The following is a 27,675-nucleotide window of genomic DNA, read 5'->3' as shown; positions in this document are numbered from 1 at the left end:
GCAAAAGACCATGCCGGCAGCTCTGCTTGCGAGCACTCAGATGCCATGTCTCAGCAGCCTACAAAGAGCAATGTTGAATATGGCCCTGTTCTGCAAAGTTTTCCGGAACTTTGAAGGTCTTTCTCCCTGTACACTTGTTTTTTCCTTAACTTTGAAGACCTTTCTCCATCTAAACTTGTTTCCTCCATGAGGGCTGCATCCATCCATAATGAAGATTGTCAACTCAAATAACAGGACCAGGCTGGACCTAAAGAGACACTTAAGAAGCAATTCAAATGATAGGGTAAAGATTTCCTGACTGAGAGCTGAGGCCATAGCAGTGTGACTCAGAAGGGGGTAACAGGTCCTGGGGGCAGGGGGGACGGTGGGGGGGTGGTGACCTGCCCAGGAACCAAGGGAAGGGAAGGGAGGGTCCAGGGTGGTGGGTTCCGAAGTGAAAGGGGGCTGATTACGTGCCCAGCCAGCATTTCCCAAAGGCCGCACTGCGGACGTTTGGCGTCAGATGACCATTCCTGCTTCTGTTAGGTCCACACCGTTTCTGTCCTTTATCGAGCCCATCTTTGCAGGAAATGTTCCCTTGGTGTCTCTAATTTTCTTGAAGAGATGGCTAGTCTTTCCCATTCTGTTGTTTTCCTCTATTTCTTTGCATTGATCGCTGAGGAAGGCTTCTTATCTCTCCTTGTTATTCTTTGGAATTCTGCATTCAAATGGGAATATCTTTCCTTTTCTCCTTTGCGTTTCGCTTCTCTTCTTTTCATAGCTATTTGTAAGGCCTCCTCCGACAGCCATGTTGCTTTTTTGCATTTCTTTTCCATGGAGATGGTCTTGGTCCCTGTCTCCTGTACAATCCATCCATAGTTCATCAGGCACTCTGTCCATCAGATCTAGTCCCTTAAATCTATTTCTCACTTCCACTGTATAGTCATAAGGGATTTGATTTAGATCATACCTGAATGGTCTAGTGGTTTTTCCCACTTTCTTCAATTTCAGTCTGAATTTGGCAATAAGGAGTTCATGAGCTGAGCCACAGTCAGCTCCCGGTCTTGTTTTTGCTGACTGTATAGAGCTTCTCCATCTTCAGCTGCAAAGAATATAATCAATCTGATTTTGGTGTTGACCACCTGGTGATGTCCATGTGTAAAGTTTTCTCTTGTGTTGTTGGAAGAGGGTGTTTGCTCTGACCAGTGCGTTCTCTTGGCAGAACTCTATTAGCCTTTGCCCTGCTTCATTCTGTACTCCAAGGCCAAATTTGCCTTTTACTCCAGGTGTTTCTTGACTTCCTACTTTTGCATTCCAGTTCCCTATAATGAAAAGGATATCTTTTTTGGGTGTTAGTTCTAGGTCTTGTAGTGAATTCTCTAAATACGAGACACCAATTGTTTTGTTGCAAGTTCTACTTGCGTTTTAGGTTTGAAGGATTCATTAACAAAAGAAACCACTCGTTATACACAATAAACGATTTCAATATTTAATAGAAGATCATCTGGTTTGATTTCAACATGCAGACATTACTGCTACTGCTGCTGTTGCTGCTAAGTCGCTTCAGTGGTGTCCAACTCTGTGTGACCACATAGACGGCAGCCCACCAGGGTCTCCCGACGCTGGGATTCTCCAGGCAAGAACACTGGAGTGGGTCTCCACGCCCTTCAGGGGGTCCTCCCAACCCAGGGATTGAGCCTGCATCTCTTACATCTCCCGCATTGGCAGGCGGGTTCTTCAGCACTAGTGCCACCTGGGACGCCCTGAACAGCGCTGGGAGTCCCGAATAACGGCTATCTGGAGTCCCAGTTGGGAAAAGGTCCCTGGCGGTGCATCCACCCCATGGGCGAGAATTCAGATTGCAGTTTTCAGGGCTCCTGCTTATAATCAAAAGCCGCAAACTGATATCATCACTTCGCACTCAAAAATAGAACTCTGGTGTAACTTTTGCAATGCTGTTTGCTTCACCTTGCAAGTCATAAGATGCTTCAGAAGCCAGGGGCTGGCCAGGGGATGGCTAAGGCCATCAAGCAAGGAAGGGGAAAGTCCTTTCCTGTGACCCTTTGCAGGTGTCCTTGCAGAGTCCTTGGAGTGTCTGCGGTTTGGCCCAGTTCAAACATTCCTGATTCCACCTGGTAAGGCCGAGGCCTAAGTCCATCTCGTTGATGGACTTTTAGCTCTGCTTAAAACCCCTTGTCACAGTGACTCAATTTTATTTCTCATTTTACAACACGTTGCTTATTTCTGGACAAAGATAGGAGGGAAGGGTAGAGCCCAGTGAACAAACCTGGGGTGCAAAGGGCTGGAGAAATTAAGGGTAGAAGCGAGATATTTGAGCCTCCCTCAGTGTTTACTGCTCCAAAAATAAAACTAAGGCACTCACACCAGGGCTTTGCGGCTGGCACCTAGTGGGTGGAGGGGCCTCCCACTGCAATGAATTATCCGGCCAGAGGTGAGTGCAGGGTCGCTGTTGACAGCCCTGGCTTAGGCTTTAGGGCAGAGAAGGCACTAAGCTATCTAAAGGTGAGAGTTGCTCAGTCCTGTGTGACTCTCTGTGATCCCGTGGACTGTAGCCTGCCAGGCCCCTCTGTCCATGGGAGTCTCCAGGCAAGGATACTGGAGTGGGCTGCCAGTCCCTCCTCCAGGGGATTTCCCAACCCAGGGATTGCCGGTCTACCGGCATTAGTCAGGTGGGTTCTTTACCACCAGCACCACCTGGGAAGCCCACCAGTGGGCCTTTAGAGAAGTCTAGTGAAAGTCGCTCAATCCTGGACAACTCTTTGCGACCCCATGGCCTGTAGCTCCGCAGGCTCCTCTGTCCATGAGATTCTCCAGGTAAGAATACTGGAGTGGGCTGCCTTTTCCTTCTCCAGCGGGTCTTCCCCACCCAGGGATCGAACCTGGGCCTTCTATGGTGCGGGCGGATTCTTTACTGTCTGAGCCACCAGGGACGCCCCCAGCTCTCCGAGGTTTCCAAACTGAACCTGTCTTGTTTCGGACGAGGCTGGCACTTTCCCCACTGTGGTCACCCGCGCCCTGTCCGCCCTCCAAGGCCCCACTGTGCTTGTTTCACACGGGCCTCTGTGCCCCGCCTGACTGCGCGCAGACTCAAGCCCAGACGCCGGGGCTGCGCCCTTCCGGACCAAGCATTAGCCCGTGCGCCCGGGAGGAGCGCGGGCTTGCCCGCGGAAGGCCTCCAGAGGGCCGGGCCTTTGCTCCAGCCGCGCCTTCGGCCCCGGGGAGCGATCCCCGCACTGGGGCCGGACGGGACCCGCAGCGCACCTGGCGCCCGGCCCGCCCCTCCCGCCGCGGAGTTTGTGCCCCGCCCTCCGGCCCGCCCCGCCCCTCCCGCTCCCCGGCCCCGCCCCTCCTCTCGGCCCCGCCCTCAGGCCCGCCCTGCCCCTCCCACCTGCCCCGCCCACCGGACTCCCCCGCCCCGCCCCTCCCGCTCGGCCCCGCCCTCCGCTCCGGCCGCGCTCGGGGAGTGCGTGAAGGTCGGGGCCGCGGGACCGGCCTGCGGGCGAGGCGGGCGGCGGGCGGCGGGCGGGCGGGGCGCGCGCCGGGCTGGGTTTCCTTTCGGATCAGGCGGGCGCGGCGGACGTGAGGACACGGTGAGTGTGGCGGTGCCGCCGGCCGGGACCGGGACCGGAGGACCCGCCTGGGGGCGGCGCCCAGGGGACCCTCGGGGAGCGCCGGGCGCTGGGGACCCGGGGGACCGGGGTGGAGGCCGCGCAGGAGCCGGCCTGGGTGCCCGGGCGGACCCGGCGCCCAGCGGGCTCCCACCGGCCTGCGAGGACAATCGTGAGGACCATTTCAGAGCTTGTTACGCTGCTTCTGTCTTCGTTAGAGCGGCTGCAGGCGAAATATCCCGAGAGTTGGCATCTTCAGGGCTGAGAGGGCCTGGGAGAAACTTTAGTCGCACCTGGGTACTAGATAAGTTGGCACTTGAGTTTCTTTCTTCTCTACCCGCCCCCCACCCCGTAAAGCTCTAGTTTGAGGGGAAAATAAGTGTGGGAAGTGAACCTTCACATGCTGCCAGGACTACTGAGCTGCTGGGGGAGGCCGGGTCCTGCTGGCACCTTGGCTTCCGGCCGAATGGTACTTGGCCACACTGTGTGCTTCCCCGCTGGTGTGCTTTAGGACCGAGGTGGAGAGGGCATGTGAAAAGTAACCCTTGGCCTGAGGTCCCCGTGAACAGGAAGGGCTGTGGTTATCAGTGTTCTGGGGCGTGGCGTGTCCAGGATTCCCCACAACTGTTGACTAACTGCACCCTCAGCGTTATGCCACTCCAGAGAAAGGTCGCGGGTTTAGTCATACTTGGCCATGGTAACTAAGTATTTCGAACCACACGAGGCCAATGCCAGTCCACAGTGTTGTATGACACTCAGCTTCTGGCCTGATAGCTCCAGCCGGTAACAGTAGCACGAAATGCGAGTAATGGAGCCACCGTGCTTTTCCGTTTGCACTGAGAGCAGGCATCACACAAAGGGCTTGTCATCAGAGCCCGGGGAGGCCACACACCTTACACCGCCAAGGGTTCTGGACCTGCCGAGACCGGGACATGAGAAGAAGGAAAACCGTGTGCAGTCTGTTCACCGTTTATTGAACACCGACTGTGGGCCAGGCGTCAGTTGATGTAATCCCCCAGTAAACCTGTAGAGTAGAAGGAACCATCCGATTACACATTAGATCACACACACACACACACACACACCCCAGGCGGGGACAACAAAGGAGCCAAACCTCCAGAGCGGGCGGTTCACTTCACTAGGACACCCTTCACACACACACACACACACACACACACACCATCCGATTACACATTAGATCACACACACACACACACACACACACCCCCCAGGCGGGGACAACAAAGGAGCCAAACCTCCAGAGCGGGCGGTTCACTTCACTAGGACACCCTTCACAAACACACACACACACACACACACACACCAGGCGGAGACCATCCGATTACACATTAGAACAAACACACACACACACACACACCACCACCACCACCACCACCCCCAGGCAGGGACAACAAAGGAGCCAAACCTCCAGAGAGAGCGGCTCCCTTCACTAGGACACCCTTAATCCACCACGGGGGCTTCCCCACTGGCGCTAGTGGGAAAGAACCCGCCTGCCAGTGCAGGAGACGTAAAAGACATGGGTTTGAACCCTGGGTCAGGAAGATCCCCTGGAGGAGGGCGAAGCAACCCACTGCAGTGATCTTTCCTGGAGAATCCCATGGCAGAGGAGCCTGGCAGGCTATAGCCCACGGGGTCATCAAAGAGTCGGGCACGACTTAGTGACTAAACAGCCACAGCAATTCTTAATTGCACTGGGAATACTGGGGTACCACTTTATAGCATCATTTGCACAGTGTGAGAAGGAATTCCGATCTTCCTTTGTCAGTATTGGAAATGCATGGTTCTCGACTGTGAAGTTTCTGTTTTAAGAAGGATGTTTCAGTTTGCTCTCCACCCGTCTCGCTCTGTCTTTTTTGGGGTGAGGGGGCGCTGCCGCAGTGATGAGGCTGGACTGCAGAGTCATGACCTGGTGCTCAGCTCTCCCTCTGCTCCTTGGAGCCCAGCAGAAACAGGCTGCTTTTTAAATCAGCTCTTTCCGGAGCCCATTTTGCTCCATTCTTTTCCCAGTTTTAAGACTGCTCCCTTGATTCTGGCTTCCCTGCAGGTCACCCATCACATAGTTTGCTAATTATGCTCATTTTGTGTTGTTTCTGATAACTTTCCTTGCATTGTTCCTGAGTTGAGTGCAGGGCCTGAACCATCAGAGCAATTCTCACCAGCCCTGGGTACCAGGACCCTCCCGAGTTCCTCCAGGGAGCACGGTGCTGGCTCAGGTGTTCTGCCCCAGCGCCCCGGGGAGTGCACGAAGCATCGCTTCCTGTTTGATTTTGGGGCCTGCGTCAGCATGGGCTGTTCACTTATTTCACGACTGATGTACTTTCTGCAGTCAGAGTATCCCGAATAAACCTCTGGGCCTCATGCTTCATTCCTTCCTTTTCAGTTTAGAGATTTTACAGGGAGTGGGTATGCTCTCACCTTTAATGACCATCAGCAACTGTTTTCAGTGGAGAAAAAGAACTTTAGCGGCCTCGCTGTGGCCTTTGAAGACAAGTGAACTTCTTTTTTCTGTATTAGTGTTAACATATCGGATATTAAGGCCGGTGTCTCAGTGGAAAGAATGCTTCTGCAATGCAGGAGCGTCGGGTTCAATCCCTGGGTGGGAAAGATCCCCTGGAGAAGGAAGTAGCAACCCTCTCCAGTGTTCTTGCCTGGAAAATCCATGGACAGAGGGGCCAGGTAGGCTGTAGTCCATGGAGTGACAAAAGAGTCGGATACGACTTAGCTAGTAACCAAATTGGACATTAAAGATGGAAGAGAATGTGTGTGGGGGAGTGTTTCTTCTCTATGATCTTCCTGGCTGGTCTAGTAATTAAATTGATCTAGGACAAATCAATAGCAGAAATCCAACCTCTCTGAAATTTGTGCGAACCTCAAAGATACGAGACTCAAGAAGTAACAAGGCAGGCAGCTTTGTGTGTGTGTGTGAAGATTTGACGAAACAAGCAAGGGGTTTTTGCTTGGGGTATCAAGTTCATGAAGTACCAGGGTTTGCTGGTTTCTTGTACAACCTTTTCAGCCTTTCTTTCCCCTCTTTGGCCGTAAAGATGTCTCTCTACCTCCTGGGACAGAGAGGGTGTTTCCACGTGGAGATTTATTTTCTGCTTTCAGGGGGAACAGAGAAGAGCAGAGTCTGCTTTTTGCAAAAGCTGTTTCTCAATTCTCTTTACTTCAGAGCAATCAATGTGCTCCAGTGGAATGTTTGGGGTGAGCTTCCCTGTACCCCATCAGGAGCACAGATTACCTGGTGCCACCCATCCTCATACAGGGAGCAGAGATCAGGGAGCTGACCCATGGCCCGGAGCGAGGCTGCCAGCTTGCACGCCCTGCGGCTTTGGGCCCTTTCCACGGGCTCACCTGCTGTTTCTCCCAGGTTGGTATCTAGGACCGAAGCTGCTTTCTGTAGAAGAACTGGGGATCTCTCACCTGTCATCCCTTCCCACCACACACAGAAAGACCCTGAACACTCACGCACCCCCGCCCATCCTCACAGTGTCCTGTTCGGATCAAAAAACCTCCGTGGCGGGGCTGTCGACCTCTGAAGCTGGGCCCAGGAAGTGGACGTGGGTGCGTCCCACAGCCCATGTCCCAGGCAGGGTGAGCAGGGCCTGGGCCTGGGGCAGCGGGGAAACCCCGAGGAAGCTGAGTTTTGTGCGTGTACATGTTGCTTGTTGAAGCAGAGCGTTAGTGCTGACAACAGATAAGAGCAGAGTGAGATGCCTTGCCCTGTGGCCTTATTTGCGTGACACGGATTGTAAATCCGTCCTTTCAGACTCGCCACCATGGATGCGCTGTCAGAAGCAAACGGCACCTTTGCCTTGACCCTTCTCAAAAAGCTGGGTGAGGACAACTCGAACAATGTGTTTATCTTGCCCCTAAGCATCTCCTCTGCCCTGGCCATGGTCCTCGTGGGGACCATGGACAACACTGCAGCCCAGATGTGCCAGGTACGTTCGGGAAGCCGGTTCTGGGTGGCGGCTGATGCGCTTTCATTAGCCGGTGAGCCGGTGTCCGCGATCCGAATCCCAGAGGCCTTGCTCGACAGACTGGCCTCACTCCCCCGTCTGCCCCGTGCCTGGGCCTCCCATCCATTGTCTCTCTGGCGTGTGCCCTGGGGCTCCTGACAGCGCAGCACCCAATTCCAGCAGGAAAGGCTTGAACGAGCAAGCGTTCATCGAGCCTCTGCTCAGACCCGCTGCCCAAGGCCCTGCTGGCCGAGGCCCGTCCTGCTGAGAAGTCCAGGGCCAGCCCCAGGCGGGCTGTGCAGCGTGTGGACGTCAGCTCCTGAGCCACATTGGCAGTGGGGTGCTGACCTCTGGCCCCCTGGGGGTCACAACCTTCCTGCATGTGGGGTGCCCTTACCCCTCCCAAGGGCCTGGGATCCAGAGTTTCTCCAGGTTTAACAGAGTCCCGATCCCACCCTTGAGCCTGGGCCTTGAGTTTGACCTTTGCCCTAAGCCATCATTTCAGGATCCTCTGCCAGCTGGAGAGGCTGGGAGTGAGAAACATTTGCACTCTCCACCCAGCAAGTGTTGGGACACAAATACGCCAGTGCTCATGCTCAGTCATGTCCAACGCTTTGCGACCCTGTAGACTCTAGCCCTCCAGACTCCTCTGTCCATGGAATTCTCCAGAAAGAACACTGGCGTGGTTTGCCATGTCCTCGTCCGGGGTATCTTTCCGACCCAGGGATCGAACCCACGAGTCTTGAGTCTCCTGCACAGGCTGGTGGATCCTTTACCACTGCACCACCTGGGAGACGCATGTATTCCCTTTAAGTGCTGCTGAAAAGGGAGCAGTCCCCTCTTGAGCTCATCTCTGTCTCCCCTCCTGCTCTCCCAGGCTCTGAAGAGACCACCCTCTCTCTGGGCACCTCCTGTGCAGATTCCAATTCCGGGGGACCGCCGGCCTTCCTGCCCTGCACAGGGCGTCTCTCCAGGGCTCCCGCCCGAGGTCCTCTCCTCCAGAAGGGGTGCCCCCTGGCCCTCTTGCCCTGGCTGGCTGCTGGGTTCAAAACCCGCGCCAGGCTTAGCTTCATGTTATGGTGGAACCGGGCCAGACATCTGTCTGGACCTTCTCCTTTTGGCTCCCGAATAAACCTCCCACGACCAGGAATGACAGGGGCCGCATGGTGCCTGCTGAGCTCCTCGTGAGCCAGGAGTGGCCCCGATCCCGCCAGGCGCTCCCTTCTGTGTGCCAGCTCTCCTGCATTGTCACGAGACCCCAGCAGGATGGCTGGGCGTGTCTGCACCCTGGCCACAGGGGGCAAGACCGCAAACATGGCATTGCCAGGCCTTTATGGAGGCCTGGGCCAGGAAGAGCCACTTCTCCTGATTCCCACTGGTCAGAGCCTGTCCCGAGGCCAGTCCAGACCCAAAGACGTGGCCTGTCTGTGCAGAGATGGGAGGCATGTCCACCGGCCCTGTCTGCAGGCAGACCATGAGCACAGGGCCCTGGGCTAGCCAAGGGGCATGTCTGCGCCCGCCGTCGCTGGCTGAGCCCCTGCGGGAGGCAGCCTGGGGGCTTCCCAGAGGCGCTGTGCCTTTATTTGCGTGAGTCTTGTTTTAAGCTGGGGTGAATCAGTGCGGTTCTTAGGCTGACTTTAGTGTTGTGTCCATTTCCTGTAGTCAGGATGTGCTGCAGCGGTGGATCTTTATCTGTTTTTGTTTTTAGATGCTTTCTCTAAGGAAGAGCAGTGTCGGAGTTGAAGATGTCCACCAGGGTTTCCAGAACCTTCTCTGCGAAGTTAACAGGACCTGCACACAGTACTTGCTCAGAACCAACAACAGGCTTTTTGGAGAGAAGGTTTACGATTTCCTCTCGGTAAGTCATATTCCCGTTTGCCTGAAGCAGATAGAGACCAGGAGGCGGGCCTTGTTGTGCAGCAGAGGCCTTGTGGCCTGAGACTGACACGATGGGCGGGGTGTGGGACCCCAGTCACGACCTCACGCTTCCTGGAACCGTTATGTCATTGCCTGTAAGAGGAGCCCTGTAACAGCCTGTTCACATGTTAGTGAAGCTTCGATGAGATGATTGTCAGAGAACTAACACGGATCATACCCCAGTTGCAGATGAGTTGGCCCAAACAAAGAAGTGATCCAATAGAATATTTCTGATGTTGTTTTTCACAGGTCGGAAGTTTTTTGTGCATTGTGAGACTTGTTCAATTTTTATACATGTAAATATTCTGATTATCTTTTCCTATGCAGAATTTTAAGTTTTTTTTTTTTTTTACTCTGTTCTATTTAATTACAGTGCTTTCATTTTTTTTTTTAATTTTTTTATAAACAGCTCAAGTAACCTGTGTGTTCTCATTGTGTAAAAATGCAGGCAGAGCCAGAGTCCTCCCAAACGCTCTTCCACGCCCTGTCCCCACGCCCAGTGTAAGGCGTGTCCCCTGTGCACAGAGAGTCTTTGCGTCTCACTCCACGTGTGTCTGTTGCTCAGCCGCTGAGCCGTGTCCGACTCTGTCTGACCCCGTGCACTGCAGCAGGCCAGGCTCCTCTGTCCTCTGCTGCGTCCCAGAGTTTGCTCAGACTCGTGTCCATTGAGTTGGTGATGCCTCCAACCATCTCACCCTCTGTCGTCCCCTCTCCTTTGCCTTCAGTCTGTCCCAGCATCAGGGTCTTTTCCAATGAGTCGGCTCTTCCCATCTGGTGGCCACAGTGTTGGAGCTTCAGCCTCAGCAACAGTGTGTGTCCGCCTCAGCCTTTCTCACGGTGGTGGCGGCGTCCTCAGGGGTGGCTCTACCGAGACGCAGCCGCCTGCCCCCGGGGTGGGCGTGGGTGGGGCCCAGCCAGGGCCGAGCCGGCAGGGACGATGTGTGTGTGGTTCTGTCCTGTGCGTGCCTGCTACTCCTGATGGACTTTGGAAGGAAGGGACAGAGGGAGGCTCTCAGATCTCAGTGAATTCGGCCTCATTCCCGCCCCGACGGCTGCAGCCCTTCCCGTCGTCCTCAGGAAGGGGAGCGGGTGCCCTTCCCACCTCTGCTCAGCGCCACAGGGGCTGGGCCTGAACATTCCGATTGCTCATGAGACTGAGCAGCTTTTCATGTCGATCAATCATTTGTATCTTTTCTGAAAGTTGCCTGTTTATATGTCCTTAGTGTAGTTTTACTTTTGGGCTTTATGTCTTTTTTTTTTTTTTAAATGAGTTCTTTTTATGTTTAGGATAGCGATCTTATTCTGTTCTATGATTTTTTTTCATTATTTTTCACACTGATTTCAGACGCTGTTTTAAGGCAGGTGGTGTTTAGTGAATGTAGTCAGCATGAGATCAAATATTTGTCGGTTTGTACAGCACTGTGTGAATTTATTTTACACCCTGGTTTCCTTGTTTTGATCAGTCTCAGCCATATGCTAGTTTATTGTCATTTTATTTTTTGTTTCTGCCAGTTTATTGCTACCAACCCGTCTCCCTCCACCCTCATGCACGCATGCTCAGGCCTGTAACCCCGTGGAATGCAGCCTGCCTGGCTCCTCTGTCCATGGACTTTCCCAGGCAAGAATACTGGAGTGGGTTGCCATTTATTTCTCCTGGTATTATCATTTTGTAAAAGCCATAGATATACCAAAAAGCAAATTTCAAGTAAACAGAAAGAATTGAATACTTTTCCTAAACTTCCTTTCTATTCTGGTGGATATTTGAAGAAAAGCATTGATATATAAAGCATTATTTATATAGGGAATATAAAATCAAAATATGAGAAATATTTGTCAGTTATTTCATAGTGATTGAGTATTCTAAGTATCCAACACCAATGGCAATGTATAATTAGAAATTCCTTTAGTTTGTTTTTGACTGGTCATTACTTACTGAATAGTAATTTAAGAAGCAGGCACTTGCTTTCAGATGTGTTTAAAAGCTGTTGAAATCACCAAGGGTCTGAGGAGGTGTCGACTTGTAGGTGACCACTTTGCTTCCAGACTGTTTTCTTAGACTGAGAGACTGACATCTGTTCAAAAGCCCCGACTGAGAAGCGGACCAGCAGGTTGGCAGAGCCTGAATGGTGCGCGGGTTCTGTGAAATGAGGCGCCTGGACCATGAGGTGCGGCGTCCACGGTGTGGGGAGAGCTCAGCCACGAGACCCCGGGCAGACCAAGCTCTCCTGGTCCTCAGTCACCTCTGAGACGGCGCTGCTGCTGCGTCCTTGCTTCCGGGGGCAAGGAAGCCAGAGAGACGCAGCAGCCTTTCCAGGGTCACACGGGAGTGAGGCCCAGAACTTGTGTTGGGGGCAGTGTTGCCAGATTGCCTCACTTGAAAGGTTGTTTTCTTGTTGTTTAGTCGCTAAGTTGTGTCTGACTCTTAGCAACACCATGGACTGTAGCCCACAGGGCTCCTCTGTCCATGGGATTGTCCAGGCAAGAATACTAGAGTGGGTTGCCGTTTCCTTCTCCAGGGAATCTTCCCCACGCAGAGATCAAACCCTCGTCTCCAACATTGGCAGGCGGATTCTTTACCACTGTGCCACCTGGGAAGCCTGTGATTTTACTGTTATTTATTCAATGTAGCTGAAAACTGAGAAACCGGATTGAAGGTGAATTCCGCACATTCATTTGTACATTACACAAGAAATGGTCAAATGATCAGTGTTGAGGTTTGGCGCAGTGAAGGAGTAAGCTGTTGGCGTTGTCTGCTTCTGTAGACATGTGATTCTGTCACCAAATTCTACCAGCAGAGGTGGAGGAGCTGGACTTTGCGCTTCAGAGGAGGCCAGGAAGCACATAAACACCTGGGTAGCTGAAAAGACAGAAGGTGAGGACGTGTCACGAGTTCTCTTTGCACAGTATTTGAATCAGCCTTATTATCCATCAGTTCCTTCCCAAGACCATCACATGTGAACAGAAAGGGCTTTTATCTTAAAGAACTGCAAGCTTTCAAATCCACTTCTGAAATGTAGTCAGTAATCCATTTCTCTAGCTTTTCCCCTTCCTCATCAATATTTGGTGCACCTCTTCCAGAGCAATCACACTTTGATTTTGCGCTGTTGCAGTTAATGTTCATATAGTCTACCTTTTCACAAAGGGCGGAAGGAAAACTCTGCATGCGGGCTCCACCTCCCTGCCTGTCCAGCAGAGCTCGGGCCTGCGGGTCGCTGAGCATCACTGCAGGACACTCGGTCAAGCCCTGGTCCACCTGCGGTTCTTCGTTTTCGTGCTGTCCACACTGGCTTCGACCTCTCCCCCTCAGGACGGTCCCCTCACGTTGTAGACCGATCGTTTTCTGACACTGTGAATTATTCTGCCCTTATTTTTTGTTCATTTTATGTGTTTTATGCAACTCATGGTATTTTTCTGAGCAGTGATTTTAAGGTTTTTTCTTGCTGATTTGCCTTTAGGGGCCAGGCTCCCTTTATGGGTTTCCCTGGTGGCTCAGATGGTAAAGGATCCACTTGCCAGTGCTGGAGAGGCCGGTTGGATCCCTGGGTCAGAAAGATCTCCTGGAGAAGACAATGGCAACTCGCCAGTATTCTTGCCTACAGAACCCAAGGTCACAGGGGCCTGGTGGGCTAGGGTCCCTGGGGTCACAAAGAGTCAGACACACCTTAGTGAGTAACCAGACAACTCCCTGTACGTGGTTGTCTGGGCGACAGTGAACCCTCTGCTCTGCAGACTGACTCCTCCAGGGGACAGACCAGTAACACTGTGCCCAGCACCTCCACCAGGAAACCCTGTTAGCTAACTGGCTCTTTAAATCTTCCTTGCAGGTAAAATTAGAGACTTGCTCTCTGCAAATTCAGTTGACCCCATGACCCGTCTGGTTCTCATGAACGCCATCTACTTCAAAGGGAACTGGGCTAAACAGTTTAACAAAGAGCACACGGAGGAAAGGCCATTCAAAGTCAGCAAGGTGACCATAATGTTTCATAAAGTGAGGGAGGTTCTTGGAAATGCTTCCTGGGGTCCCCTTGGTTTACGGAGCGTGCGAGGAGGCTGACCTCAGGGAACCTGTGCCTCTCATGGCCTTGGCGGCCCAGAGGTGGATCCGGGCAAACCCTGGCCTCCTCTGCCCCTGCTCCTCCTCTGCTGTATCATCAGGGGCGGTCCATGCTGTGGGGGTTCCATCTTGTATCACACATCCCACGGGCATCTCGCAGGTCTCTGGGCCCCGCAGAACTCCCGAGATCCAGTTCAAACTCCAGACTGTAGCTGCGACACTCGATGGGCCTGGATCCTACCTTCTGTCCCCAGCCCGTCCGTAGCTACCTACACAGACGCCTTTCTCTGCAGGGCCGTCCAGAAGCCTCCCTAGCGGTCTCCCCAGCCCGGGTTCCTGCTTCCTGTGTCCCTCCTTTGAGCTCTCACAGAGCCCATGGCCTCTCACTGTGGCTCTGATCTCCCAGAGCCCCTCAGGCCCGAGTGCAGGACCAGGGAGGTTACTTGGAAGTTTTCCTGATGACGGTGGCTGGGCTGAGAGTGGTGGGCGTAGGGAGCACAAGTCAGATTGGTTCGCATTTCTTTTAATAATCGCATCTGTTTATTTCTGGCTGTGCCGGGTCTTCTTGCCGCAAGCCTTTCCTGACGCTGCCCTGGCGGAGGCCCTCTCAGCTCAGGGCTCGGGCTTCCCCAGCTGGTGCTTCTCTTGGGGCAGAGCTCGGGCTGCAGGCCCGTGACCTCAGGAGCTGCGGCTCCCGGCGCTCAGCCCAGGCTCAGTAGTTGTTGCGCGTGGGCTTAGGAGCCCCTGGGCTGTGGGGTCTTCCCAGACCAGGGATGGAGCCTGCGTCTCCCGCATTGGAAGGCGGGTTATTTACCCTTGAGCCACCAGGGAAGCCCTGTTGTCTTTAAAAGTAGAGCCATCATGCTTTGTTCACGGGTCAGCTGTGGGGTGGGAAGGACAGGGGCCCAGGACACTCCCGGGTTTGACTGCGGGCTGAGTGGTGTCACCATGAGCAGAAATGGGAAAGTATAGAGTGAGCAGAAGGAGGGAAATATGAGCCGCCAGTGTGCGAGCCGAACTGGAGGCTCCTTTGCGTCCAGATGAAGATGTCAGGTAGGCAGGAGCTGGGGGAGAGGTCCTGCCGGGAATGTCCGAGTGGAGACCTCCTGGGTCAGCAGGAGAACAGCAGACTAAAGCCTGAGCGCTGGGAACCAGGGGTGGTAGCTGGAGCCGTGCAGACATGCTGACAACACGGAGCTGGGGTGGGTCTGGAAGACAGGACAGAGTGTGTGGGCTCAGGTGGACGGCTCTGATGACTCGTCCACAGGTCATGTTTCAACTTAAGTTTTATCCATTTCCTTTATAGAACGTGCAGAAACGTGTGCCAATGATGTACAATTGGTCAACCTTTAAAATAACCTGCATTGCAGAAATCTGCAGCCAGATTCTGGTGCTTCCCTACGTCGGCCAAGAGCTGAACATGGTCGTCGTGCTGCCCAGTGAAAGCACTGACTTGAACACGGTAACCGGGCAGCCAGGGCCCAGGGGCCCAGGGTCTCGTCCGGATCCGTGCCGGGCACTGGGCTCCGGGAACTCACGTGCATCCTGCAGGCTGCCCTGGGCCCGCTCGGCGTGGAGTGTGGGTCACAGTGGACGGTCCCCAGGGCAGATCTGCTGCAGACCCTGATATCTTCTACCTTCTGCTCCAGGTGGAGAAGGCCCTGACCTACGAGAAATTCGTCGCTTGGACGAAGCCGGACGTGCTGGCTGAGGAGGAGGTGAAGGTGTTCCTGCCCTGGTTCACCCTGGAGGAGTGTTACGACATGGAGTGCATCCTCCGATGCCTGGGCATGACTGACGCCTTCGAGGCGGCCCGGGCCGACTTCAGCGGGATGTCGTGCCAGCGAGGCCTGCACCTGTCCAAGGTCGTGCACAAGTCCTTCTTGGAGGTCACCGAGAAGGGCACGGAGGCCGCGGCCACCTCAGGGTCCAGGATCAGGCGGAGAAGCCTGAGTGTCGTGCACCAGTTCTATGCTGAACGCCCCTTCCTCTTCTTCATCCAGCACGGCAAGACCGGGGCCATCCTGTTCTGCGGCCGCTGTTGCTCACCGTGATGAGGTGGCAGAGGCCCCCCGTGCTGCTCACCGCTCTCCCCGGTCTCTGCGAAGAGCTGGAACCCCAGGTGACCTTGGCAAAAGTCCACAAATAAAGGGCTGATCGAGACCGCCTGTGTGTGTGTGTGTGTTTCTGTGACCGTGTGTCCCGTGCCTTCTCGGAGCTTTAGCTGCCATCGGAGGCGGGCGCTCAGTGGTCATGCCGGCAAGAAGCACTGGCTGCCTGCTGTCTGGGTCCTCCCTTTGCCCGCCCCGTCCAGGCCCTCGGGGAGAGCGCTGTCTGCTCCAGGCCTGGAAGGATGAGCGGGGCTTTCCTGTCTCCTCTGCTCAGTGGCCCTGTCCGTGAAACAGAGCAAAGCAGAGGCAACCATGGGGAGGGGGAGCGGGCCTCAGAGACCCCCAAATGAGAGCCCTCCAGAAACCAGCAGAAGAGGGGAGGCCATGGACCCAGACTGGGAAAAGTCCATCCCCGAGCCGCTGGGTCTGCACTGCAGGGTCTGTGGTCAGAGGCCTGTTCAAGTGCTTGAACGTCCACACTCCCTGGGCATTTTCAGTTGCCCCCAGGGGTCAGAGATGAGCAGATAGGTTTTGTTCACGAGATGGAGGCATTTCAGACCAAACCATGGATTCATGCCGGGTGACTTTCCATCCTGCCACTGGTACTAGAGAAAAAGAGGCGGCTGAGGTTTCAACCAGTTTATCCTAAAGGAAACCAGTCCTGAAGGTTCATTCGAAGGACTGATGCGGAAGCTGAAGCTCCAATACTTTGGCCACCTGATTAGAACAGTCGACTCATTTGAAAAGACCTTGATGCTGGGAAAGACTGAAGGCAGGAGGAGAACGGGACGACAGAGGATGAGATAGGATGGCATCACCGATGCTATGAGTTAAGAGCAAGCTCCGGGAGTTCGTGACGGACATAGAAACCTGGCGTGCTGCAGTCCATGGGGTCACAAAGAGTTGGCCATTACTGAGCAGCTGAAATGAACTGAACTGAACAAGGGGTTTCTTTCGTTAAGGAATCCTTCGAATGGAAAATGAAGGTAAAATTCTGTCGAACCACCTGAGGACATGGGATTTAAACGTGGCTCTTCTTGTGGACAGCTGCGCTCTTTGCGGAACTCTGTTCTGGATGGGAGTGCAGACCGCAACCTGCAGGCGAGCCAGCAGCAGTCGGGGTGACTGAGGTTTTCGGCTCAGACCCCCCTGACTCCTCAGGCGCATCAGCCCTGCTTGGAGCTGGGTCACACCTGCCCTGCCCCGGCGTGCGGCGCTGCGGCTCTGAGCGCTGAGTGTGCGTGGTTCCGGCTCAGAGAGTGCTGGGGCTGGCGCACAGGGAGAGGGGCTCTCGCCCCCGGAGCCTGTTGGCCAGAGTCACCGGTGGTGAGCGTGGGGCCCAGGCCTGGCTGCTTGCGAGCGAACAGGTGTTTCCGACAGGCGATCACCGCACACTCAGGGTGCATGTGTGCTGGCCCCGCGCGTGCACGACATCAACGCACACTTGACATCACATATATAATTCACATGAAATGTAACTAACGGCAGCAGTTAGTGCCCGGGTGTGGGCTCCTTCGCCTGAGATGCGTCCAGGGATCCCACCTGGGGCTCCCCGGGGTCCTGGTTCTGCTCATGGAGCAGGTGATGTCTGGCCGGGCTGGGGATCGGGGGTGGGGGGGCATACAGGAATCACCTAATCTTCATTGTGACAAGGTCTCCGCTGGGTCTGGAAAATTCTATGAAATCGCTGGTGAAGCATTTTCACTTTCATGTCTACATGTGCTCTTCCCTGTATTCCCCAGGCCAGGTTAGATTCAGTCCCAGAGAGATTTTCTCTGGCTTCCTCCGGCTACCATGATTTCTGCCCTCCTGGCCTGAGTGAGTTGGTGACGCCGTCTTCAGCTGGTGGGCACTGACCCCCGTGAAGACAAGCAGCGCGCCTGCAGGCGTTTTTGCTGTCATAACTGAGGGCGCGCAGCTGGCCTCCAGTGGGAGGTGCACAGACAGCCACAGGAGGAGTGGTCATCTGGCCCCACTTGTCAGCGGCGCTGCCTCTGAGCAATGCTGGCTGGACACGCACTCAGCCCCGCTTCACGTCGGAGCCCAGCACATCTCCAGCACAGCGAGGTGTCTGGAGGTTTCTCTGCGGGGCCTAGTGGGTCACGCGCAAAGTCAGTGGTGGTATTTCGCGACAACAATGGTGGACACAGACGTCTAACAAGCTTCCCATCACTTCTCCCTGAAGTGAAAAAACGTGACATGCAGGGTCTTCTGGAAACTGCCCACCAACTCTGTGGAGCAAATAGGTGTAACTGCTGTCAGGAAGTCAGGTTCAGACATTCATGATCAGGAAATACAAGCAACGCTAGCACATGTCTTAAACGTGGGCTTAGAGACACTCGTCTGAAACTCTGATTTTGAATTTTAATATTGCTTCTGAATTATGTCTGCCTCCTTTCTTGTTTCTACAGCCCCCTTCATGGGGTCACTCCCAATACATCCACCCCATGTACCCCAGCCTGTGCATCCCCCCGACTCCCTGTTCCCGCTGTGCTGGTGGAGGACCACCCTGGGCCCTCCCTTCCCAGCTCTCCGCTCCTGGGCAGGTCACTGCCACCCTCACCGCCCACCAGGACCTCTTACCCCTTTCTGAGTCACACTGCTATTGCAGCAGGTCTGAGGCTCAGGGCATTTTACCCCTATCACTTGACTTGCTCCTTCAGTGTCTCTTTAGGTCCAACCTGGTCCTTTCCTCTGCATCATAAATCCACATTAGGACTGAACAGGGATTTTAGAGAGAAACCTCTTTATGAAACTGAAGCTTTCAATCTGTGTAGTTTTCATGAAGTTTGTCGGTCTGGAAAAAACCCTCCCTACCGCCACGCTGAAGTCCCCCTTTTCTGCCGTGACATGCAGGGTGGTGGTGGGTGAGACCAAGGAGCCGGAGGAGGGGCCCCGAGCCTCTGACTGGGCTGCAGAGCCACGCGCTCCTCTGTGACTCCTGCATCCTTCATCTCAGCTCCTGGTGCCATTTCGTGGGCTTGACCTCACTGGGGGTGGTGCTGGGTCAGCCTCGACCCAGGAATCTCCTGGTTAATCAACGTTCATTTTTAACCGTCAGCCTGATCTGTCTTTCAGTGTTGCCAAACACTGGGACACCTTCCCGGGCTTGTGGCTTCCCCTCCCAGTCACCTCCTGTTTCTTTCCAGAAGCTAAAACACTTGAGGACAGGGGGTGCAGGGAGCAGGGGAGCCGACTGTCCAGCACTTTATGTGCGGAACCCCAGAACCACCAGACGCCCTTCTCTGGGTTCCGTGTGCTGGGTGCAGGCCCTTCCCTATCTGGCTTGGATTTCAAGGCTCCTTCCTGCCACTGTCTTCTCCTCAATCCCCTCCGGGACACATGCCCCCGCCCCCCACTGCCACCTCCGGTGACCTCCCAGGTCACTCTCAGAGGACATGTTCTCTGACATCACCCGGATATAAAATGCTGTTTCCCTCTGGGTCTGGCTGAGGAGCTTTAACATTTGTACATAATCACATCCCCCAGGAAGCCTCACCATCCCTTTAGAAATGAGTCCAGACACTGCGGTTGATGGTACGGACACAAAGTCAGGTCAAGGAGAATGAGGCTGTCCTATGGCACCCCACTCCAGTACTCTTGCCTAGAAAATCCCATGGATGGAGCAGCCTGGTGGGCTGCAGTCCGTGGGGTCGCTAAGGGTCGGACACGACTGAGCGACTTCACTTTCCCTTTTCACTTTCACACATTGGAGAAGGAAATGGCAACCCACTCCAGTGTTCTTGCCTGGAGAATCCCAGAGACGGGGAGCCTGGTGGGCTTCCATCTATGGGGTCACACAGAGTCGGACACGACTGAAGCGACTCAGCAGCAAGGCCAGTCACCTAGTGGGGAACACAGAAGCTTCCCCACAGAGCCCGTCCGGAGTGAAGTGTCTGCCAGGGACTTTCTTGGGGAATTTGTTCATGGCTGCCACCATCTAGATGTTTTCATAACATCTAGGATGTACCTCTGAGCACTTCTGCTGTTCTCATCACCTGTGAGGCACCTCAGGTCGGACGTTGTGTCCTCAGACAGGTGCCCAGCACCTAGCTCAGTGCCACGCTCGTGGGACAGGCCAAGACATACCTGCTATTTGAGTTGACAATCGTTATTATGCAAGGTTGTAGCCCTCATGGAAGAAACAATTTGAGAGGGAGAAAGGCCTTCAAAGTTCCGGAAACCTGTGCAGAAAGGACCATGCTCAGCATTTCTGTTTATAGGCTGCTAAGAAATGGCATCTGAGTGCCCGCAGGCAGAGCTGCAAGCACGGTCTTTTGCTAACAATACCCGCACAGGACTCACTGGGCTGAGAGTTAGGAGGCCAAGAGGGACACTCCTTGTTGATGGTGGGAGACGGTGCTCTGATGGGTTACGAAGGCCTGTCAGGGTGCACTTGTCAGAAACCAACCCTGTTTCTTCTCTAGAGCTGAAAGTCAGATCATGAAATAAAGACTGAAAAACACAGAAAGCTCCTCCCTTCTGGACAGTGTTGGAAAACATCTGAAATAGCTTCCAGAAAACCTCTTATAAGCATTGATTGCATTGACACTATGGTTATCAATTCAGTTCAGTTCAGTTCAGTTGCTCAGTCGTGTCCGACTCTTTGCAACCCCATGAATCGCAGCACGCCAGGCCTCCCTGTCCATCACCAACTCCCGGAGTTCACTCAAACTCATGTCCATCGAGTCGGTGATCCCATCCAGCCATCTCATTCTCTGTCGTCCCCGTCTCCTCCCACCCCCAATCCTTCCCAGCATCAGAGTCTTTTCCAGTGAGTCAACTCTTCTCATGAGGTGGCCAAAGTATTGGAGTTTCAGCTTTAGCATCAGTCCTTCCAATGAGCACCCAGGATTGATCTCCTCCAGAATGGACTGGTTGGATCTCCTTGCAGTCCAAGGGACTCTCAAGAGTCTTCTCCAGCACCACAGTTCAAAAGCATCAATTCTTCGGCGATCAGCTTTCTTCACAGTCCAACCCTCACATCCATACATGACCACTGGAAAAACCATAGCCTTGACTAGACGGACCATGGTTGGCAAAGTAATGTCTCTGCTTTTTAATATGCTATCTAGGTTGGTCATAACTTTCCTTCCAAGGAGTAAGTGTCTTTTAATTTCCTGGCTGCAGTCAGCATCCACAGTGATTTTGGGGCCCAAAAAAATAAAGTCTGACACTGTTTCCACTGTTTCCCCATCTATTTCCCAAGAAGTGATGGGACCAGATGCCATGATCTTCGTTTTCTGAATGTTGAGCTTCAAGCCAAAGTTTTCACTCTCCTCTTTCACTTTCATCAAGAGGCTCTTTAGTTCCTCTTCACTTTCTGCCATAATGGTGGTGTCATCTGCATATCTGAGGTTATTGATATTTCTCCCAGCAATCTTGATTCCAGCTTGTGCTTCTTCCAGCCCAGCGTTCCTCATGATGTACTCTGCATAAAAGTTAAATAAGCAGGGTGACAATATACAGCCTTGACGTACTCCTTTTCCTATTTGGAACCAGTCTGTTGTTCCATGTCCAGTTCTAACTGTTGCTTCCTGACCTGCATACAGGTTTCTCAAGAGACAGGTTAGGTGGTCTGGGATTCCCATCTCTTTCAGAATCTTCCACAGTTTATTGTGATCCACACAGTCAAAGGCCTTGGCATAGTCAATGAAGCAGAAATAGATGTTTTTCTGGAACTCTCTTGCTTTTTCCATGATCCAGCGGATGTTGGCAATTTGATCTCTGGTTCCTTTGCCTTTTCTAAAACTAGCTTGAACATCTGGAAGTTCACGGTTCACATATTGCTGAAGCCTGGCTTGGAGAATTTCAAGCATGACTTTGCTAGTGTGTGAGATGAGTGCAGTTGTGCGGTAGTTTGAGCATTCTTTGGCATTCCCTTTCTTTGGGATTGGAATGAAGACTGACCTTTTCCAGTGCTGTGGCCACTGCTGAGTTTTCCAAATTTGCTGGCATATTGAGTGCAGCACTTTCACAGCATCATTTTTCAGGATTTGAAATAGCTCAATTGGAATTCCATCACCTCCACTAGCTTTGTTCATAGTGATGCTCTCTAAGGCCCTCTTGGAAGTGGTCAATCATGGTTATATTCATTGCATTTCTGGGTTGAGAAGATCAATGCCTTCTTTGTCTTTTTTTATGGCAGTATCCTTCAGATTCAACCAGAGAGGGAAATACTTTTCAGATACAATGCTACTTTCCTATAAGCAATCACATAGGGAAAATTTAGTTGGAAAAGATAACATTTCAAAATCTTTTGAGCTTTAATTGAGTGTTAGAAGGATTTCATGTCCCCAGCGTATCTCTTTGGGACTTCTCTGGTGGCTCAGATGGTAAAGAATCGGCCTGTGATGGCAGATACCCTGGTTCGATCCCTAGGTCAGGAAGATCCCCTGTAGAAGGGAAAGGCTACCCCCTCCAGCATTCTGGCCTGCAGAATTCTACAAGTAACCATACAGTCCATGGGGTCGCAGAGTCGTACAGGACTGAGCAACATTCACTCTCACCCTGGCGGGGCCTCAGCTTCTGTCCTCAGCTGTGACTCTTTGACACACAGACGCGGCTGGGCCAGTGAATCCCGCATGCGGCTCCCAGCACCCACGTCCCATACCCTGCTCTGTTCCTACTTGTCTCCTGGACACCTTCACTTAATGCTCCTCAAGCACCACGAGTCCTCTTCGACAGGGGATGCGGGTTTGACCCCTGGGTCAGGAAGCTCCCCTGGAGCAGGAAATGAAAACCCTACAGGTGCATTTGCAGTCCATGGTGCGCGGCAGTCCACGGGGTCTCAGGGAGTCGGACTCGACTGACCACGAAGCACAGCAGTGCTACATTAGACCCTGACCCTCCCCTTCCCGGGAGACTCTCTTTAGTTAATGACGTCACAGTGGCGCAGTGACCTGAGTTAGACTAGTAAACGGCACCGCGTCTCCACTCCTTTCCGGGCCCCTTGCCCCCCGTCCACCTGGTGCTCACATCCTGTGATGCCCGCTGTCTCATCAGCTCTGGGCAGCACCCCGTCACTGCTGCACTGCCCAGGCTCAGGCCCGCCTGGCTGTGCCCTGCTCCCCAGACCCGAGTCCTAAGGGCCCCTGGGGCCTCTGCCCCTGCACCCGGTCCATGCTGAGGGCCGGTGCTGGAGGCAGAAAGGACACGGGAGGGAGGAGGGGAGGAGACGGGTGAATGAAGGAATCCCGTCACTCGTCCAGTTTGGATCACACACTGAAGGTTCCCCATGTTGTCGTGCGGCCCCTCAGTCGTGTCCGACTCTGCACCCCCGTGGCCTGCAGCACGCCAGGCTTCCTGTCCATCATCATCTCCCGGGGCTTGCTAACACTCATGTCCATTGAGTCAATGATGCATCCAACCTTCTCATCCTCTGTCGTCCCCTTCTCCTCCTGCCTGCAATCTTTCCCAGCATCAGAGTCTTTTCCAATGAGTCAGCTTTTCACATCAGGTGACTAAAGCATTAGAGCTTCAGCTTCAGCTTCATTCCTTCCAATGAATATTCAGGATTTGTTTCCTTTAGGATTGTCTGGTTTGATTGCCTCGCAGTTCGAGGGACTCTCAAGAGTCTTTTCCAACACCAGGGCCCCATGACTGACAGATGAATCCCCAATTCCTCAGAACGGCCTCCCGGTTCTTTCCAGTCCAGCCCTGCCCAATCCTTCCAGCCCTGCCTGCCTCACCTTGGCCGCTCCGCGGCCCACACACTCTGCGCAGTCCTGAGTGGACCTCCCGGGAGCGGGAGCCCTTTCCCACCAGTGACTCCACCTGGTTGTTCCTCCTCCAGCCTCCCCTGGACCTCACCCCTCCCTCGGCCCGGCTCCTCTGTCCCCATCGGGGAGGTTATGTGCCCATCAGAGCCGCCACCCGCTGCACCAGGACACAACCTCTTTCCCGTCCCTCTGAACCGACAGAAGAGGAAGAGCTTGTGTGATCAGTCTTATCCCTTGCCTCCTTCGTGACCTGATAGAGTCCTCGGTACAATCAGCTTCCAACACATAGAGCTGGGGTTTTCCACTCTGCTACCCAGTGGGGCTCAGGGGTAGGAAAGTGGGGCTGCTCCCTGTGCGGGTCTCATGTGGCCCCGCCCTCGCAGGGCCCAGTCTGCCCCGCCCCTCGTGCCTTGGTATTTGGGCCCCAGCGACGCGGTCCCTGCCCAGCCTGCTCCTGCCGAGCTCGGTATGTGTGGGGTGTTGGGACCGTGGCACCAGCCTGCGAGAGGCGGAAGGTGGGCGGGCCGGGCGGGGCTGCGCGCCGGGCTGGGTTTCCTTTCAGACCAGGTGGGCGCGGTGGACGGCACGAGGCTGTGAGTGTACATCCTGGACCACCGCGCCCGCTCGGGGTCCTGTGAAATGTGTATGCTTCTTCCTGGCAAGTGCATTGAATGGAGAAGAGCTGTCCCTTAATGATGATCTTCCCCAGCGAGGGATTGAAACTGGGTCTCCTGAATTGCAGGAGGATTCTTTACCATCTGAGCCACCAGGGAATTCCAATTTCATTATCTATCTAAGCTAATTGAAACATCTCGTTTGTAAGAAGTTGGGAGACTATTAATAAGCAGGCGGATTCTTTACCTGCTGAGCCACAAGGGAAGCCAAGAATCCCAGAGTGGGGAGCCCATCCCTTCTCCAGCAGATATTCCCGACCCCGGGGTCAAACCCAGGTCTCCTGCACTGCAGGCGGATTCTTTACCTGCTGAGCCACAAGGGAAGCCAAGAATCCCAGAGTGGGGAGCCCATCCCTTCTCCAGCAGATATTCCTGACCCAGGAATCGAAGCGGGGTCTCCTACATTGCAGGCAGATTCTCTACCAACTGAGCCACCAGGGAAGTCCATGGGTCTGTGTTATCTGTGTTATATCTTCTTACACCTTTCCTCAAGGTGATAATGAGGTTTCCTGACAGCTCAGCTGGTAAAGAATCTGCCTGCAATGCAGGAGACCCTGGTTCAATTCCAGGCTCAGTAAGATCCCTTGGAGAAGGGATAGACTACCCACTCCAGGATTCTTGGGCTTCCTTGTGGCTCAGCTGGTAAAGAATCCGCCTGCAATGTGGGAGACCTGGGTTTGTTCCTGGGTTGGGAAGATCCCCTGGAGAAGGCAAAGGCTACCCACTCCAGTATTCTGGCCTGGAGAATTCCATGGACTGTGGAGTCCTTGGGGTTGAAAGAGTCGGACACGACTGAGCGACATTCACTTTCACTTTCATGAATACCTTTGTGCTTGACCTAAGTACAGCTGCAGGAAGGCATTTCATAGCCATTTTACTGTTCTGTGCACTTTGAAATGTATCTGAGGCTTCCCAGGTGGCTCAGTGGTAAAGAATCCACCTGCCAATGCAGGAAAGTCAGGTTTGATCTCTGGGTCCAGAAGATCCCCTGCAGGAGGGCATGGCAATCCATTCCAGTATTCCTGCCTGAAGAATCCCATGGCAGAGGAGCCTGGCAGGCTATAGCCCACGGGGTCATCAAAGAGTCGGGCACGACTTAGTGACTAAACAGCCACAGCAATTCTTAATTGCACTGGGAATACTGGAGTACCACTTTATAGCATCATTTGCACAGTGTGAGAAGGAATTCCGATCTTCCTTTGTCAGTATTGGAAATGCATGGTTCTCGACTGTGAAGTTTCTGTTTTAAGAAGGATGTTTCAGTTTGCTCTCCACCCGTCTCGCTCTGTCTTTTTTGGGGTGAGGGGGCGCTGCCGCAGTGATGAGGCTGGACTGCAGAGTCATGACCTGGTGCTCAGCTCTCCCTCTGCTCCTTGGAGCCCAGCAGAAACAGGCTGCTTTTTAAATCAGCTCTTTCCGGAGCCCATTTTGCTCCATTCTTTTCCCAGTTTTAAGACTGCTCCCTTGATTCTGGCTTCCCTGCAGGTCACCCATCACATAGTTTGCTAATTATGCTCATTTTGTGTTGTTTCTGATAACTTTCCTTTGCATTGTTCCTGAGTTGAGTGCAGGGCCTGAACTATCAGAGCAATTCTCACCAGCCCTGGTACCAGGACCCTCCCGAGTTCCTGCCGGGAGCACGCTGCTACCTCAGGTGTTCTGCCCCAGCGCCCCGGGGAGGGCACGAAGCATCGCTTCCTGTTTTATTTTGTGGGCTGTTCACTTATCTCACGACTGATGTACTTTCTGTCGTCAGAGTATCCCGAATAAACCTCTGGGCCTCATGCTTCATTCCTTCCTTTTCAGTTTAGAGATTTTACAGCGAGTGGGTATGCTCTCACCTTTAATGGTCATCAGCTACTGTTGTCAGTGGAGAAAAAGAACTTTAGCGGCCTCGCTGTGGCCTTTGAAGACAAGTGAACTTCTCCTTTTTTTTGTATTAGTGTTAAGGTATTGGATATTAAGACCTGCCCTGGTGTCTCAGTGGAAAGAATGCTTCTGCAATGCAGGAGCTTCGGGTTCAATCCCGGGGTGGGAAAGATCCCCTGGAGAAGGAAATGGCAACCCACTCCAGTATTCTTGCCTAGAAAATCCATGGACAGAAGGGCCAGGTAGGCTATAGTCCATGGAGTCACAAAAGAGTTGGACATACTTAGCTAGTAACCAAATTGGATATTAAAGATGGAAGAGAATGTGTGTGGGGGGAGTGTTTCTTCTCCTCTACCATCTTCCTGGCTGGTCTAGCATTTAAATTCACCCAAGACAAATCAATAGCAGAAACCCAATCCCTCTGAATTTAGTGCGAACCTCAAAGATATGAGATTCAAGAAGTGACAAGGCAGGCAGCTTTGTGTGTGTGTGAAGATTTGACGAAACAAGCAAGGGGGATTTGCTTGGGGTAGAAGTTCATGAAGTAACAGGGTTTGCTGGTTTCTTGTACAGCCTTTTCAGCCTTGCATTCCCTTCTTAGGTGTAAAGATGTCTCTCTACTTCCTGGTAGACGGAGGATATTTCCACGTGGAGATTTATTTTCAGGTTTCAGGGGGAACAGAGGAAGGGCAGAGTATGCTTTTTGCACCAGCTGTTTTTCAAGTCTCTTTACTTCAGAGCAATCAATGTGCTCCAGTGGAATGTTTGGGGTGAACTGCCCTGCACCCCATCAGGAGCACAGATTACCTGGTGCAACCCATCCTCATGTAGGGAGCAGAAATCAGGGAGCTGACGCAGGGCCCATATTGGGGCTGCCAGCCTGCACGCCTTGCGGCTTCGGGGCTTATCCGCGGGCTCACCTGCTCTGTTTCTCCCAGCTCAGTATCTAGGACCGAAGCTGCTTTCTGTTGAAGAACTGGGGATCTCTCAGCTGTCATCCCTTCCCACCACGCACAGAAAGGCCCTGAACCCTCGTGCAACCCCGCCCATCCCCACAGTGTCCTTTTCTGGACAAAACGCCCTTCATGCCTGGGCAGTAGACCTCTGAGGCCGGGCCCTGGAGGTTTTCATGGGTGCGTCCCACGGCCCATGTCCCAAGCAGGGTGAGCAGGCCCTGGGCCTGGGGCATCAGGGTCCTGGGAACAGGGCCTCAGATTCGAGCTTTGCCACAGGCAGAGGTCCCAGAGGAGGAGACCTGAGTGTCAGCGGGGCTTGTCTTTAAGGCTTTCTTGCTTCTTTGTACGTGATTTACTTGTCTTTTATCTCAAGGCTTCAGGTTATACTAAGTGGGGTCTTGCTCTCTCTTTACAAAACACTCAACCTGTATAATTATATGTTTGGATGGATCATTTTGAGTGATTCTTGTTATAAAATCATACCTATAGGCCCCAAACACATTCTAGAAATGGGAACAAAAGAAAATAGCTCCTTCCCGGCCCTCCCAGGCCATGGCCCAGCACCCTCTCTGTATCCGAGTCATCTCTCACCCATGTTCACGTGTTAGAAGCCCACAGGAGGGTCTGAGCCCCCCCGAGGAAACCGAGTTTTATGCGTGTACCTGTTTGCTCGTCGAAGCAGGGCGTTAGTGCTAAAAACAGTTAAGAGCAGAGTGAGACGCGGTCGACCCGAGGCCTGAATTTGCGTGACACTGATTGTAAATCCGTCCTTTCAGACTCGC

The 27,675-nt window shown here is 53.5% G+C and overlaps 1 pseudogene across 1 annotated transcript; it reads left to right on the top strand.

The window, feature by feature from the left end:
* Positions 1-4,838: 4,838 nt before the first annotated feature.
* On the top strand, positions 4,839-15,726 carry LOC129543441 (serpin B6-like; annotated as a pseudogene). The gene is made up of 7 exons (XR_016036005.1): positions 4,839-6,999; positions 7,399-7,573; positions 9,300-9,453; positions 12,271-12,380; positions 13,333-13,475; positions 14,869-15,024; positions 15,212-15,726. The product of XR_016036005.1 is annotated as a serpin B6-like (transcript).
* The last annotated feature ends 11,949 nt before the right edge of the window (positions 15,727-27,675 follow it).

This window comes from Moschus berezovskii, chromosome 23, assembly GCF_049115385.1.
Source record: "Moschus berezovskii isolate FMDL1 chromosome 23, NW_MosBer_1.0, whole genome shotgun sequence".
NCBI lineage: Eukaryota > Metazoa > Chordata > Mammalia > Artiodactyla > Moschidae > Moschus > Moschus berezovskii.
Note: the sequence above shows the minus strand (reverse complement) of the source record. Positions and strands in the feature narration are given on the sequence as shown.